Below are 16308 nucleotides of genomic sequence, written 5' to 3'. Positions count from 1 at the left end.
TAGTGCAAAGCTGTATCCTTACTGTTAGATAATCCTATTATGCGAGTTATCTTACTCGTAAGTCTGTGCTTTGCCAAGAAGTTCATGTTGTGGTTATGTTTTAGATATCCTCACTTCTTTTGTTAATTTGCAGTATTTCCTCATGTTTTTCACTCGGCTTGTCATGATCCTGCCCACATAATTTATTAAAATTAAATTTGTTCGAATTTGCTTTATGCACTTGAAGTTCTCACATAGGGAGTGGTACACAGGGATACATACAGAATGACATACAGAGTGACACATTGTGTATAAAACTAAGGCTAAGCATGTAACCTCTTCCCTGTACTTTTTCTTTGAAGGCTTTTTTCTTAGGGATTTTTATATTGCTGACCTGGTGAGAAGAAAGAACAGAAAGATCAAAGAGCCAAACAGAGTAAGAGGTGTTTTATCAAATTCTGAGTTGAATTGTGCTTTTATTTATCATTGTTGACTTGAGCCCAGTGCAGTTTAGATATCAGCGCTGAAGTCATTTGCAAATGCAATGTTTAAATGGCTTCAAACAATGGCAGTGACATTTACCCAATGTGTGGTTTGTAAATTTTATTTTATTTTTAATCACAACACTTGTAGTCCCAAAGTGGAGCACCAGCAGATGTGTCCTTTTCAGTTCCCTTTGACTGTACTTGATAACATTCCATCTGTCCTGATGCTTGTAAACAGATGCTTAGATAGCCAGCCAGCCGAAACCTCTGACACAGGCCACATCTAGAAATAGCTTGTGCAGAAATAATCCCATAAAATATTTGGCACAGTCAAGAGGAGGGCCCTGCAACATTGAGACTTGTGCTACTTGCATACATGCTATTTAGCAAGAAGGGTATTGACTTTCACCCTAGTGATTGTGCTCATGACTTCACATGGGCTATATGCATTACACAATGTGTTTACATGCACTTCCTCCAGGAAGAAACTGTCACAGAATTGCTGTTTCCCATTTTCATAAATTCAACCTTTTATACGTTTGAAGTAGTAGTTTTCAGCTATTAGCCCTGGGGCAGTCATGGCCCTGACTGATGAGAGGGCCAGCAGCCACGGCCATGGCTTGATTGCACACAAGGACACAGGGTTTAAGATCTGTTTGCCTGTGCCCTCACTCCCACATCAATCCATGCCTGTCAAAACCTGTGCACAGGGAGCCACTGGAATATTCCTGTTAGGTCCTGAGCTTTAATTTACATAATGAATCAAGCCATTGATTTTCTCAAGGTCAGGGAACTGTAAGGGAAGTTTGTAATCCTGGAAGCATATCACGTAAGAAAGTATAGATTCTGTTACTTATGGAGCACAGATACTGTTTCTGATGCCCTGCAGAAGAAGTGAAAGCTCAGTGTTGAGCTTTCATAGCTGCCTAAAGGACTGGGACTTCCAAGCCCCTTACATTTATCTGTAGCAGGAAAATTCAGAGAAACTTACAGCTAGGTAGGGTAGGCTAAGACAGGCAGAACAAGAATTACAACAGTAGTTTTACTCTTTGGTATGTACATGTTTCAGAGGTTCCAACAAAATACTGTCATATGTTGGGGCTGTCTTACTCCTATAAACACACCCACCCACCTCCTGTCTTCTGTTTTTAATGGAATTTATTGAGAGAACAAAACCAGAAATGGGTGTAAAGTTTTGCATAAGTGTTGAAAAGTGAAACACAGACATCCCCAACCCATAGGATCAGGTGTCTACATATATCCTGAGAGACAGGTGTCATGAGATACAGGTAAATCCCATTGACTCCCACTGCTGTGGGCAGAGAGGGAAGGATTATGTTCTTCAACACATCTTCTGCCATTCATATGCAGCCATGTAGTTCACTGTTTTCAGCTGTTGTGTCATGTAAACATCTCAAGCTCTCTCAAACCCCATCTTAAGCAACACAGCATTGAGTTTGTGTCATTGGAACTCAGCCTCTGTAATGGCTATTATTCATCTCATTTTACACTTAAATATATTCATAGCCTGCAAAAATCTGTTTCTTTTGTGTGCCAGAATTGTCTTTTACCTGAAATTACTCACTTCCTCCCCAGTGCTTTCACTAGTTATATTGATAGTTACTTTATTGCCTCTTGTTTTCGACTTTGCTTTTATCATGCTGCGTTAGTCCTCTCTCAGGGAGGATGCTGACACAATAATTGTTTCTTTTATGAATGGATATTTTCCTCATTTTTCTTTGTACTTCACTTCCTAATAATGCTGCTGCTGACCTGACCAAATAGGAGAATTTCCAGTTCAATGGAAATACTTTTATTTTCTACTCCTTTCTGTTTGCTTTGTTTTGATTTGGACCAAACCCTGGATATTTTGATATTTCCAGTGAACTGAATTTCTGAAAATGAAATTAAAAAACTGCCCACATGGAGATCACCATGTTTTGCTACCCAAGGTCCGAAGCCTGCAGCTTTGACTGGAGGGGAGAAATACAGGTGCTTGGCTCCCATATAGTGGATCTGGCTGCCTTGGAGTCACAATATCTGAAATCCCAGTCACAAAGCATTTGCCTTTGTGTGGTCCATCTGCTGAATATAGTGGAGCTAAGTGCCTGTTTTCTGGGAGGCTCCCAGCAGTGCAAGCATGCCTTGGGTTCTTCTGAGGCTCCTCAGAGCCTGCACAGATCACATATTTCAGTGTGTGAAATACACTGTTCAGTAAATGATCTTCTTTGTGTTTTGTCAATACTGCCTATCTCTATACATATTCCCTTGTCTGATACATCTTTCCGCCCATAGTCTCTCCTTTTGAGCAACCCACAATCACTACAGTGCTGCGTGGAGCTGGTGGTTGCTGGAGACCGTTGCTATTGTGGAAGAAGTGAAGCCATACCACAGGAGGAGCAGGACATGCAGTGCCTTTGGAAATCCTAACAGGAGTATGTGCATCTATGTACTCTGCTTCCCTAAGCATCACTGGCTGCATCCAGACATCAGTTCTGCAATCCCTTTTTCATTTTGATCTAAATCCCATTTGCTCTGTTTTAATGAAAATACTTTCAGCATAATGCTAAATAAAACAGACCAGGCAATAAGCTTGTTCACTGGGCTCTAAATCATCCCCATCACTTAACACACTCTTTGCCGTAGTTTTGACCTGAGTCAACAAGTCCTAAATAATGTCAGAGGGATAATACTGGCTGGGGACTGCTTTTAGTAGGCAGAATGGAGATGCGTAAACCCCCTTAACCCTTACACAGTCTTCCAGTGCTGTCCCAGCAGTGCCTGAGTCCCCAGGTACGTGGTGTAGTACATGTCAGGGGTGTGCAGTTCATGCCCTCAGTTTCATGCTATGAAGACAGTGATCTGGCAGACTGAAAGAAGAGGCTTCACACAGTTTTAGCCACCACACAGAAATAACCCTTATGCTATACAAGAGCTGGATGGGGGCCCAGGGGAAATCCATGACCAAAAGCTATGTAGTGTGGCCTTTGCCCATCTGTGACTGGTTCTCTTCATTTAATAGGACAGCTGTAGCCATGGTCATCTGTTTCCTTGGGCTGTCTCTAATTAATTTCCATAATTTAAAACTCAGTAGTGTAAAAACAAGGGAGGTCTTATTATACTCTACCCAAACATCTACCAGTTTTCTGCCTACATAACCCAGGTGAAAGCTTGCTTTGAGCCAATGCACTCAGCTTTTAAATGGTGCTTTTTGTGAACTTCTGAGTTTTCCTCCGAAATGGTAATCTCCAACCACAACCCTCCTGTCCTGGACTCAGACATAGATTTTAGAGATCACGGTTCAGAAATACACTTTTCTGAAATAATACTTTAAATATGGAATTAAAAGTACTAGAACAGTTGTCCTCATTGTCTCAATTGCCCCTTTCAGCTGCTGCATCCTACATCAAGCCTCTCTTTTGGGAGTCTGCTACATGTAAAAGGAAATGTTAACCTTTATGTATATCAATATTCTTTCCAAACCTTTGCCAGCCTTCTCAGATCCCACCTTTCTTCTTCCCTGTTTTCAGCTGCACAGCTCTGATTCAATTCTGCTTAATATTTTCAAAAAGGCTGAGGTTCCTTATAATCAATCCCAGCCTGCTCTTGTAATTGAACTACAAATTTCAAAGATTTGCTGGAGAAAGAGTCTCTTATTTGGTTGCTGATCTGATTATTTGCATCTGCACCTGTGATTGCAGTACCTTGGACTCCTAGGCTTTTCTGTTATCAGAAGTCAGTTAACTCCTTCCCTATTGCATGGTGGGGGAACTATCTTTGTTTCCCCACTCTCAAGATATATTTATTTTCTTGCAAGTATTTTGCTGATACATGCTTGAAAGATCAATTTGAATAAGTATGTTAGAGGAAAGGAGACAGTGAAGATACTTGACAGAAACAATGTTTAATGTTATTTTGAATTGACTTGTTCATTTACATAGTTAAAATAAACCCCATGAATTCTTAACATTAGGAGAGATTGCTCTGAGCACTGCCGTTTAAAATATTTGCTGGTTTTTATCTGCCAGGCTGAAATAAGGGCCACACCACAGGGCCTGGCCGTTCACATCCTCATGAGAGCTTTGCTATACACAGCAGCTGTAGCAAGAAAGACAGCACCTGAATTCAAGCAGGTGAGATCACTGAGCACGGAGACATTTACTTAATGAGATAAATGATTACAGGAGTCCTTGCTTGCCAACATTTGAACTTTCTTTCCACAACCTGCTGGGTCTGGTCTAAGAGCACCAACTCCAAGAATGGACTGTGTCTGATAAGCAAAACAGTGCAAAGAAATAGGGCAGGCTCTGAAATCAAAGAGCAATAGAGACTAGAGGGAAAAGAAACAAAAACTTTTTTTTGAGTCTCATTCACATAGTATCTATCAAGTCTCCAAGTCAGACTGACTTGGTAATGAATTATTGAAACACAGGAGCTAAGTTTACAAATATACACAATATTGTATATAGCAGAGTCTAATCCCGTCTGTCCCCATTGTTTTGTAATTGTCACTCTTTTTTTTATTTTTTTTCCCAACAAAATGAAAACTATGATTATTGTTGCAAGAGTTGAAGTTGAGTCTAATGGGAACATTTGTCATTGAACTAAACAAAAACCTCATATTGATGTTAAACTGTGCTTTCATTAATAACAGAAGGAGCGAATCAGTTCTATTAGTTACAGTTCTGCTGCTTGTTTTTTCTACCTGTTTCATTCATAGACCTTGTGTTTTTGCAAAAACAGAATGAAAAACAACTGCAAAGAGCCCTGGGTCACAGACTGAAATGTCCTCTTTCAAGGCATGTGAAGCTAATAAAACTACAGAAGCAAGTCTAAATCAAAATCCAATGCTGGCAGGCTAAGCCTGACATATACTCATTTGCTCATTTTTCACCTAATTACATTTGATTACAACAGATGAGAATTACTTGATTCTTACTGATAGCAGTGGAGTAGACGCACTGAATGTCTTAGTCCTTTCTCCTACTATAATAACCTGGATCATCTTCATGTTGCTCAAAGAGAAGAGGGTCAATTTGCCTCTCAGTAAGGATGATCACTTCTCTGTATTTCCTAGACTCTTTGCAGCATTCAGACTTGTGTCACTCATCCTTTATCCTATCAGTGTTGTATCATTATACTCTGAAGTACAAATTTGGTGTGATCATTATCTTTCTTCGCATTCTTAATATTCAGGTCTCATTTATCTTCTTTAGAGCAGGTTTTTGTTCCCTTTGCCTCTGAATGATGACAGCTCAGTTCATAGTTACCGCTTCTTCTCCTCTCCCCCAGAATACTTAGGCATCTTCAGATATAATGGAAGTCCTTCTGGACACTAGGCTTGGAAGTTTCCTTTGCTATACTGATGTATCACTTACTGCTTTTCAACTCCATTTCACAGTGTTTCTGTTTTATTCTTTTACTCATATCAAAATTGTCTCTTCTATTTCCTTATAATTAAAAAAATGAAGTCCTCTAAGTTCCCATAATCTAGCCTAACAACATATTTTTTAATGCTTTAGGCTATTAAGAGAAATGTTTCCCTTATTCCTACATGCTAGCTATTTATTTAGCAGTGGCCTGGCCATCTGTAGGCAGCTGAGAGTGCAGAATATCTGAGTTCCATCTACTAATGTACAGTTTTCATTACCTTTTTTAAACCAAACCTTAATCATTGGGAAGGAGGCTGCATTCTTCAAAGGTACAATCTAAGAAACTTGTACTGAATATGAAATGCAGCTTGGAAGAACAGAAATTAAGTCCTGCTGTAACTATCACAGTACTCATTCTTTTCCTTACTCTGTTTCATAAGCATCAAAAATTGGACCTGCAGCTATGTCTCAAGGAAATCAGGGGCTCGGAACTGATTAAACAAGGTGTCTAGAGCAGTTATGCACCTGTAAGTGTAGGAAGCAGCAACTTGCTATGGTTATGTCATAAACTGATAAATCCTGCCTGCAGGGACAAAGGGGACATTGATCCTGTGTTTACTTTCATAGAATCTTAGAATCATAGAATAGTTAGGGTTGGAAAGGACCTTAAGATCATCTAGTTCCAAATCCCCTGACATGGGCAGGGACACCTTCCGCTAAACCATATCACCCAAAGCTCTGTCCAACCTGGCCTGGTTGCTCACCACCAGGGATGGAGCATTCACAACTTCCCTGGGCAACCCATTCCAGTGCCTCACCACCCTCACAGTAAAGAACTTCCTCCTTATATCCAGTCTAAACTTCCCCTGTTTAAGTTTGAATCTGTTGCCCCTTGTCCTATCACTACAATCCCTAATGAATAGTCCCTCACCAGCATCCTTATAGCCCCCTTTCAGATACCAGAAGGCTGCTATGAGGTCTCCATGCAGCCTTCTCTTCTCCAGGCTAAACAGCCCCAACTTTCTCAGCCTGTCTTCATACGGGAGGTGCTCCAGTTTCCTGATCATCCTCATAGCCCTCCTCTGGACTTGTTCCCGCAGCCCCATGTCGTTTTTATGTTGAGGACACCAGAACTGCACACAATATTCAAAGTGAGGTCTCATGAGAGCAGAGTAGGGGTTACTTTTCTGATAATCTGTGCTATTCCATAACATTCTGCTTATTTCCCAATAAACTAATGAGCCTCGTATGCTGCAACTTCACCTTAGAGCTACTTAATTTGTTGGGCTGGCAAGTGTACTATTTGCTGGTGTGATAAATGCCAGCAGAGCTCCCAGGTCAGCAGGGCTTGTGGCATGACCTCTGATTATGGTCTGGGCAGAGACTGAGAGTAACATGAATGTGTCTTTTCCAGACTTTGCCTTGTGACTGGCACACCTCAAGGTCATTTAAATGAGGAGCCTCATCCCTCCAACTGTCCAGTTGTTCATTATCTCCCTGTTTTTCCCTACTAGAAGCTACTCTACACAGTGGTTCTGCAGCATCTGTCAGTTACTGTGGGGCAATGGTGAATACAGTGATTTCTCCTGGCAAAACAGGCTTCAGAAACGTAGGAGCTGTTTAACAGACATCACCTTTGGATTTGACTCGATCAGCGTGGGTAATCCAGTTCACCTTTCCTCCTTTCCCAGGGGTTAGGTAACCTGGGAGGTGTGTCCTATAACTCTCATGCCCCAGGTTGCCACTGACAGCATTTCACCTTGATGAGTGATGCTTCATCAACATCTGAGTTCTAGAAGTATGTAATTTCACTACTGTAGGATGCTGCTAGTCTGAGCATACCTCCTTGGTGAAGAGAAGTCCTGGATCAAGGTTCAGAAAGTGAACCAGAATGGGCAATGGAAATGAATACAAGAGTCCATAACATATGTCCTGTTCTCAGCTTGAAGAAAAAAACAAACAGAAAGCCCCATCCACAACACACCAAAAAAATCCTACGAAATAGTAGTGAGAAATAAATTACTTTCGTACAGTAGATTTGGTATAAAATCACTCATGACTAACAAAATTATGGAAAAAAGCCTTCATTTCTGTGTCCAGGGAGGAGAACTGCTGTAAGGTACAAAGCTGTTGGGATAGGAAGGAGGTGTTAATGGGCAACTTACTTTGATTAAGTCAGCCTGTGAACTCTTGAGTATTTATCTCTTAGACAATCTTCAAAGATTACATTCCCACTAGATTCATCTGAGATTCAGGCCATTACACTGGGATGCACTTGTCTTTGTAGTGAAGAGTTGTTTTTTTGCTCTACAATAGTGCTTTCTACTCAGCTTACTTATTGCTGTAAACCCTCATTAGTGCCTATGATCAGTTGGCACAACCATTCATTTTCCATTTTAGTGTTCTGCTTGAATTCATTTCCCTTTCAGAGCTCAGCTCAGCTCTGAGCAAAAAATCATGCTCTCAGTTCTTCTGTATTTGAAGGAAATAATTACTGTCCTCACAGCCTCTGTATCTTCAGTCATTACAAAAGCCTAAGGGAATTTCAGAAGCACAGACCAAGCCAAACTCCATTTCCTATTACACAGTTACTCTGACACACTCCGTTTTCTGACCATTCTTATTGCGAAGCAATGTGGTCTGTCTCCAGCACTGACACAGCTGTAGTGTCAAAGTGCAAATGCCTTACATTCTTCAATGCATTTATCCCCAGAATACATTTCTGATGCAGAAAACTGTTTTATCCCTGCTTGTAAACGGGAATTGAGGCTTCCAGAGAGTGAGTCTTGAAAAGTTTCACCCTCTGGACATGTTTATCTATCCCCACTGCCTGTAGAGAAACCCTTGACAACTGCAGAAACTAGAATATGTAAACATGAGTTAGATCCTCTCCTGAATTTCTTTCTCACTGAAAACCACAGAGGAAATAGTTAGTGATTCAGGGAATTGGGCAGGCAGGGACACCGACATCATGCTGCCACACTATTGTTGAAAACTATCACTGTAGTAATTTCCAAGGTATCAATAGTGTCGGTCTCATGACTGAACCTTAATAATCTTCCCAGACTAAAAAGAAGATAGCAGAACTGGTCTATTTCTGATCATAAGATCAAATTGGGGCAAACTATTCTTTTGGGCAGCCATCAGAGATTCTAAGCATTTCCTATTGCAAATACCATCAGTCAAAAGTACAGCAGTACAGTAACAATTCTTTTTAGAGGTACCCATGCTGAATACTGCTGCTCAAATGAAAAGTAGAGTTCAGAACACAAAATAAAACTACCTTTAATTAAATAAATTCAGTAAGTAAACCTGTAAGTTGCCAGCTGGAAGAGACAGAACACTGTATGCAAGAGGAAGCACTTGACTAACTCTTGCAATGTTTGACATTTGGACGTTTTATTTGATGGCACATACATACACAGTCTTTAAAATCAGTTAAAAACATTACAGAGATTGTTTATGTTATTGTAAAACTTTGATCTCAGCGCCTTTGACAGAAAAAAAAAAAACCAACCCCAAACAAAACAAAAAAAAAAACCCAACACCCAAACCAACCCAACCCTAAAACCCAAACCACACTCTGGAGAAGTTAAAAGTTCATCCAAGTCAGACTCAGCTGTTACATGTATTGAAAATGCCGGGAAAAAAAGACTGATGCTGTGAATTGAAGCTTCTATAGTTCTGAGAGCCTAGTCTTGCAAGTCAGCATAATTAATTTTCAGAAATCAGCTACTGGATTAATATGGCAATAATCTCAGAACTTTCTGATAAATGACCTTTAAATGGTGGGAAAAATTAGCCTGTTAAGCAGTCTGCTTGCCATGAGTTGCTAGCGAGAATCTATTTGAAAATAATTCTGTGAATACAAATTTCAAGGGATCCAGGTTTTTTAGCGAAGGGTAGTGGGCACGTCTGCCTGGTTATCTTGCTAATGAGAGGAAAATAAAAAATTTTCGTGTTAATACTCATTGACATTAAAAACTGTGGTAAGAGAAAACCCTAATTCCTGTGCCATTGTTTCACCATTTTATCCTAGCCTTAATCTATACACCCTTCCACTGTTTCTTATTCAAAATGCACATGCTTTAGGTAACCTACAACTTATTTTACCAGTTGGCACTATTCGTTCCTTGTCTTGGTGTTCTTATCCATCCACGTGTCTTCTCATTTGAACACTGTAACTTCCTGACTTCTCATTTTCCTTTGGTTTGATTCCCACTACTTCCAATGAGATAGCAAGCCTCATCATTCCTTAAAATCCCTACATCTACAGCTCCTGTCATCTTCTGAGGATCTGGGTTGCTGGTGCTTCTAGGTTCAGATTTAGAATACATCTGCCCCACAGGAAAAACACAGCATTGCAAGAACAGAAACTTCTGCTTTAGAGACAACAGGCAGTAAGCCTTTTTTCTTAATCTCACTTGCAAATCTAGACTTTACCAGCTTCTGAGTCTAAAAAAGCAATGCAAAAAGTGTAATGAGAAAGCACATGAGATTCAAAGGGCACTTACAGATGCCTACTTCCAATGACTTACCTCCCCTTATACCAATGCTTCCAAGGACAGTCAGAAGCTACAAGAACATGGACAGACAAACCTACTCATTACCACCAGATTAGTATGATGTAAGTCAAAAACTGCCTTGCACAATTTTGAGTTAAAGCAGATTTTATCTTGAGAAAAAGGAGAATTTCCACAGCCTCTGTCAACACTGCTGGGGGGAGAGGGATAAGCTACACCTTGTAGCAAGGGTGTTATTAGCAAGGATTTAATCACAAACGAAGAGGTGAACAGTAATTCCTGATGCTGTCTTTTGGTATCTTTGCACACACTCTCCCAAAAGTCTTCACTAAATATGCTGTTTATTTTAATCACTTTCAATCTTGACCAACATTATTACTGCTCATTATTACCGTTTCTTTGCTTTATTTCAGAATTTCATTTTCCCCATGTTACTGTAGCTGTCTGGTTGGATATACAAGCATGGCCCATTTTCTGTTAAGCACATCCATAGTACTCTGCCTGGAGGATCAATTTATGTAAATAATGATTAGGTGAGCCTGGAAAACTTGTATAGGGGTGATACAAAACATCCATAAAAAGCCATGAAGGAGTATTGCAAAGGGATTACTTAACCTTTTTGTCAGAGATTTGCCTCCCTCTCAGATGAATTCAGTATTTTGGAGTTACTTCAAAACACCATTGTTTTTTTCATGTATATTGCCTGACTGGTTTCAAGGCTGCAAGACAAGATCAAACTGCCACCAGCTGTAAAACCTTTTTGCTGATTTCAGTGGAGTTGGATCCAACCACCAAACTGTACAGCCAGGAGAGCAGTTACAAATGCAGGGGAAAGTACTACAATGTCAAAATACAGCTCAGACTAATACTACATTCTGCACTGCACAGATCTCCTCTAAGAAGAAAGGCAAAGAGAGGAACTTTCTGTGTATGTCCTATTCAATAAGAGTTTCTGAAAATACAAAGAAATAATTCGGCACAGAAGATGTTGGACTCAACTCTGAGTCTTGTCATAGAAGATAAAGATGACTTGGAAGTTTATGGCTGCCTAGGCAGAGCAATCATAAACTGGCTGTGTTCATTAACGCTCACAGGAAGCCAGTACAAGCTCTACCAGTGCCTTCTGAAAACTTAGGAAACTGCTGTAAGACTCTCTTGTTAACCTGGCAAATAAGGCACAGACCAGTGATGAGTCCACTGGTCAAAGTTATTCAAACAAACATAACTTTAGTAAGAGGATAAAGAAACACGGTAAACCAATAAACCAGTAAGACGAAAAAAGAAAATGTTTACATGGTAAAAAGCAGCAGGCAAGATTACTAATCTTCTCACAGGTCCAGGGCGGAAGTCTGAAGAAGGCTAACCTCCTTATCCCATCTAAGAAGTATATGAAATAATCAGTATCTGAAGTATGTGGCACTGCAGAGAATGTATTGCTGTGTAGAAGTCAGGTTTTCTTACTTGTACTGCTGCTTTCAGCTATACCATGGATGTTGTTCTCTCACAACAGACATCTGTCATCATTACCACAGCACTTCCCAGCTGCTGTTGATCTTCTAGACCCTCAAGGAGACTCCTTCAGTGCTTCACTCTTATAGAGAATACAAACTTACTCTTCAAAAACGGACAGTATTGACCATAATTTTCTTGTCTCAAGTTCTTTCACCCTAACATTACTGGCTGCAGCTGCAGTGAGGGTATTTCCCTATGGGAATATTTGTCAAATATTAAGTTTCTGTAAGTTTCCAGACATGACTTGCAGTCCTACAATTACTTCAACTTCATAATTTACTTTTTCTCTAATAAAAGTATACTAAGTTATTGCACATCTGGCACATAACTGATGTCTGGTGCAGCTGTTTACTTCCTCTTTTTATTAACAGATACTGAGAGAAGTCTTCTCTCAGACAGCTGCCTGCCCACATTGAGTACTTTTGTAGCTATAAAGGATTTCTGCTTCTATTTACTTTGAACTGAAGACCAGGTCTACCAGGGAGAACAGTAGGCTGGGCTGAAATTTTGTTTCTACATTAAATTTTTTCTCTAACAATAACTTTTGGGTAATTATTTCTGAAGTAATTTTTCTGGGTAATAGAATACAAGGGCACAGTATGATTTGAACCCCATTCTGCTAGATGCATATACTATCTACTTTTAGCTACTTTCAACTACCTTGTCTGCTTGGAATGCAACATCTACATCCAAGAGCCTAAATTCTCTGCAACAGCCTGCAGAGGAATGTAGACATCCTTGACAGTGATTCTTAACACCTAAATTAGATGCCTAAATTCAGATTATGCAGCTTCACCTTCTATAAAGGAATCTACAGACCAAAGAAAAAGGAATGCTGGAGTGATCTGCCTGAAAGACAGACAGCTAGTAAGACAGAATGTAGTGTAAAGCACCCCCAGTGCCTCCACCAGGAAACAAATAGGCTTTTTTAGCTCTGGTTTAAAAACAATTCACCTTGACCTCATCTGTCTTGCACAGAGCAAATACAATGCACTTCTGTATTATCCCCGGTGCTCTGGGTAGGCTTGTTGCCTCTGGCATAGCACAACACATTGCAAATGCAAAACCTAGTGTGGGTCCAGGTGCTGCATTCTGTGTCTGCCGAAAATCAAAAGAGAAGCTTACTGGAGATGGAAAAAATGGATGAATAACCGTTGAGAACTACAAGACATTGCCAGGGTGTGCAGAGATGCAGTTAGAAAAACAAATCAGCTCAAATTGAAATTGGCAAGAGATGTCAAAATATACAAGAAAGAGTTCCACAGCAGAAACAGAAGGGAAATATTTGCCCTCTTTTAAGCAAGAGTCAAATTAGTCACTAACAACACTGAAAATGCAGAGGTTCTCAATACTTTCTTCACCTCTGCTTTTACCAACACTGTTGGGCCCCAGGCCTTGGGAGCAAAAATCCAGGTTTATGCAGACACAGACCCACTGTCACTGAAAAAAGAGCTGGTATATGAACTGTTACAGGAACCTGACCCCTTACACGTCAATGGGCCCTGACAGTATCCAGACTGAGGGAGCTGGGCTTGTTCAGCACTGAGGAAAAAAGGCTCAGGAGAGACCTTATCACCATGTTGCAGTATTTAAAGGGTGGCTACAAAGAAGAGGGAGACTTCCTTTTAACAAAGAGTCACCTGGAAAACACAAGGGAGCAATGGGCCCAATTTACTTCTGGGGAAATTCTGACTGGACACAAGAAGAAAATTTTTCTCACTGGTAACAATCAGTCATTGGAATAATCTCCCTAGGGAAGCAGTGGATTCCCCAGTGCTGGATAGTATTAAGGTACAGCTGGACAGGGTGCTGGAACATCTAGTCTGGATCATATTTTGCCAAGGATGATGATGATCCATGAGGTCTCTTCCAACCTGGTATTCAATGATTCTGTCCTTCATTGATTCATGCCATACCTGAAAAGTCTTTCTTATGTCACCCAGAGGGACCTTGACACACTTGAGAGGTGGGCCAATGCCAACCTCATGAAGATCAACATAGGAAAGTGCAAGGTCCTGCACCTCAGTCAAGGCAATACCATGCACAGCTACAGGTTGGGCAGAGAAGAGATTCAGAGCAGCCCTGCAGAGAAGGCCTTGAGGGTGTTGGTTGATGAGAAACTGAACATGAGCCGGCTTCAGTGTGCGCTCGCAGCCCAGAAAGCCGACCGTATCCTGGGCTGCATCAAAAGAAGCGTGACCAGCAGGTTGAAGGAGGTGATCCTGTCCCTCTACTCTGCTCTCATGAGACCTCCCTTGGAGTATTGTGTGCAGTTCTGGTGTCCTCAGCATAAAAAAGGACATGGAACTGTTGGAACAAGTCCAGAGGAGAGCCACGAGTTTGATCAGGGGACTGGAGCACCTCCTGTATGAAGACAGGCTGAGAAAGTTGGGGCTGTTGAGCCTGGAGAAGAGAAGGCTGCGTGGAGACCTCAGAGCAGGCTCCCAGTATCTGAAAGGGGCCCACAAGGATGCTGGAGAAGGACTTTTCACTAAGGACTGTAGTGATAGGGCAAGGGGTAATGGGCTAAAACTTAAACAATGGAAATTCAGGTTAGATATAAGGAATAAATATTTTACTGTAAGCATGGTGAGGCACTGGAATGGGTTTCCCAGGGAGGTTGTGAATGCTCCATCCCTGGCATTGTTCAAGGCCAATTTGGACAGAGCCTTGGGCAACATGGTCTAGTGTGAGCTGTCCCTGCACATGGCAGGGGGCGTTGGAACTGGGTGATCTTAAGGTCCTTTCCAATCAAAACCATTCTCTGATTCTATGATTCTATGTCTACATGTAATGTAAATAATGTAAATAAATAAATAATAAGTCTACATGTAATGTAAAAAAAACAATTCGGAAAACTGGTAGTTGACTTGTCAGAAACACAGATTCTAGGAGTTTTCAGGTTAACAAAAAAACAACCTTATGAGGGTAGACAGAGTATTAAGAAAAAAACCAAAACGTCAAGTAAAACCAAAAATGAACACCAGGAGAAAAACCTAAAATGATTAAAGTGCCATCACTATCAAAATAAAAAATCAAAAGGATCATTTAATTAATCTTAAAAAGAAAAATGGTGTGAAACAAAGTTCCTTACCTGTCAGTCCTGTCCCATGAGAAAAGTTTCATTTATAGTCAAGCATTTATAATATTTTATAATCAAGTGCATTTTCATCTACCACAGCCTAGATGAAATGAAATGATTCCTCTAACAGAAAAATGCAAATGTTCTGGCTTGTCACATTGGTTTAGTGCAGGAAAAATCTTTATTAAAATTTGTTTCTTGATTTCTTTTCACATGATAAATAAATCTATGTTAATCATAGCATCTCTCTGGAGTTTTCCATGTGAGAAGACTGACATACTGACATTTACTGGGACACATATGTAAAAGAATTCAACTTGACGAGCACACTCTGTCCCTTGGAAGGAATAGCACTACTATTTTCACTGTGAAGCTCATGTATATATAAAAGAAAGAACCATGTGCATAATTTCAAAGGATGAGGTTAACAATAAGAATTTAAACAGATAGCTATAAAGTTAGTAAAGTGAGGATTAGTGCAGACTGTGGTGCAAGTTGAGTCCAGACTGCAGCTTTGTGGATTTTCATTTCATACTAAGAAAACAACCACACTGGACCACTAATGACATATTCCCTGTTTTCTAGGTCCTCAGACTGAGACAGTCAGAGTCTGCTTTCATAGATGCTGACAAGTCAGTACAGCTGAAGCCAGCAAATGCCATGAGTGCTGGTAGCTAGCTATAGAACGACCTCTCCAGTGAAGTACGCAAGTAATGAAGCACTCAGTTTAGAGGCTGCTTCTGTAAATACTGACATAAATATTTATGAAATTTACAAAATACCATATCAGGAAACTGAGATGACCAGCTCCCGAGTGTTTGTAGGCTACTCTGATCCTATGCTAACAAACGTCAGAGAGGAACCTAAGATAAAAGAACTTACTTCATTGTGGATACAAGGTTCAGGTTGCATGCAATAAGCAAGACAAAATCCCATGATTAATGAGGGGAATGAAAATAGATATTCTAACATTATCTCATCTACTTTACATTTTCCATCAAGTCTGGGGTACCAAGGAGAAGGCTCAAGTGGCTTAACCTGAGCATTTAAATGACTTGTTCAGTTCAACAACAATGGTGCTTGTGCTCTGCCACAAAGCGCTCTGTATCACTATATTACAAAAACTATGTAACATGGAGGTTGAAGAGGCAGGTTTATTTTTGTCATTTTTACTGTTCTTGACTTTTACCATTCAGATTAAAAAATGCAGAGAAAATAATCAGTATTATAAAGAAGTAAGAGAGACAGACCTGTATGGACAATGTCTTATCAAAAATGCTGCACATATAACACTGCCTAACCCAATCCTGTTAACTAATACAGCCATATAAATTGACTGCTAATTATATTGCTAT

This window comes from Melopsittacus undulatus, chromosome Z, assembly GCF_012275295.1.
Source record: "Melopsittacus undulatus isolate bMelUnd1 chromosome Z, bMelUnd1.mat.Z, whole genome shotgun sequence".
NCBI classification, from domain to species: Eukaryota; Metazoa; Chordata; class Aves; order Psittaciformes; family Psittaculidae; genus Melopsittacus; species Melopsittacus undulatus.
This window is presented reverse-complemented; position numbering follows the sequence as displayed.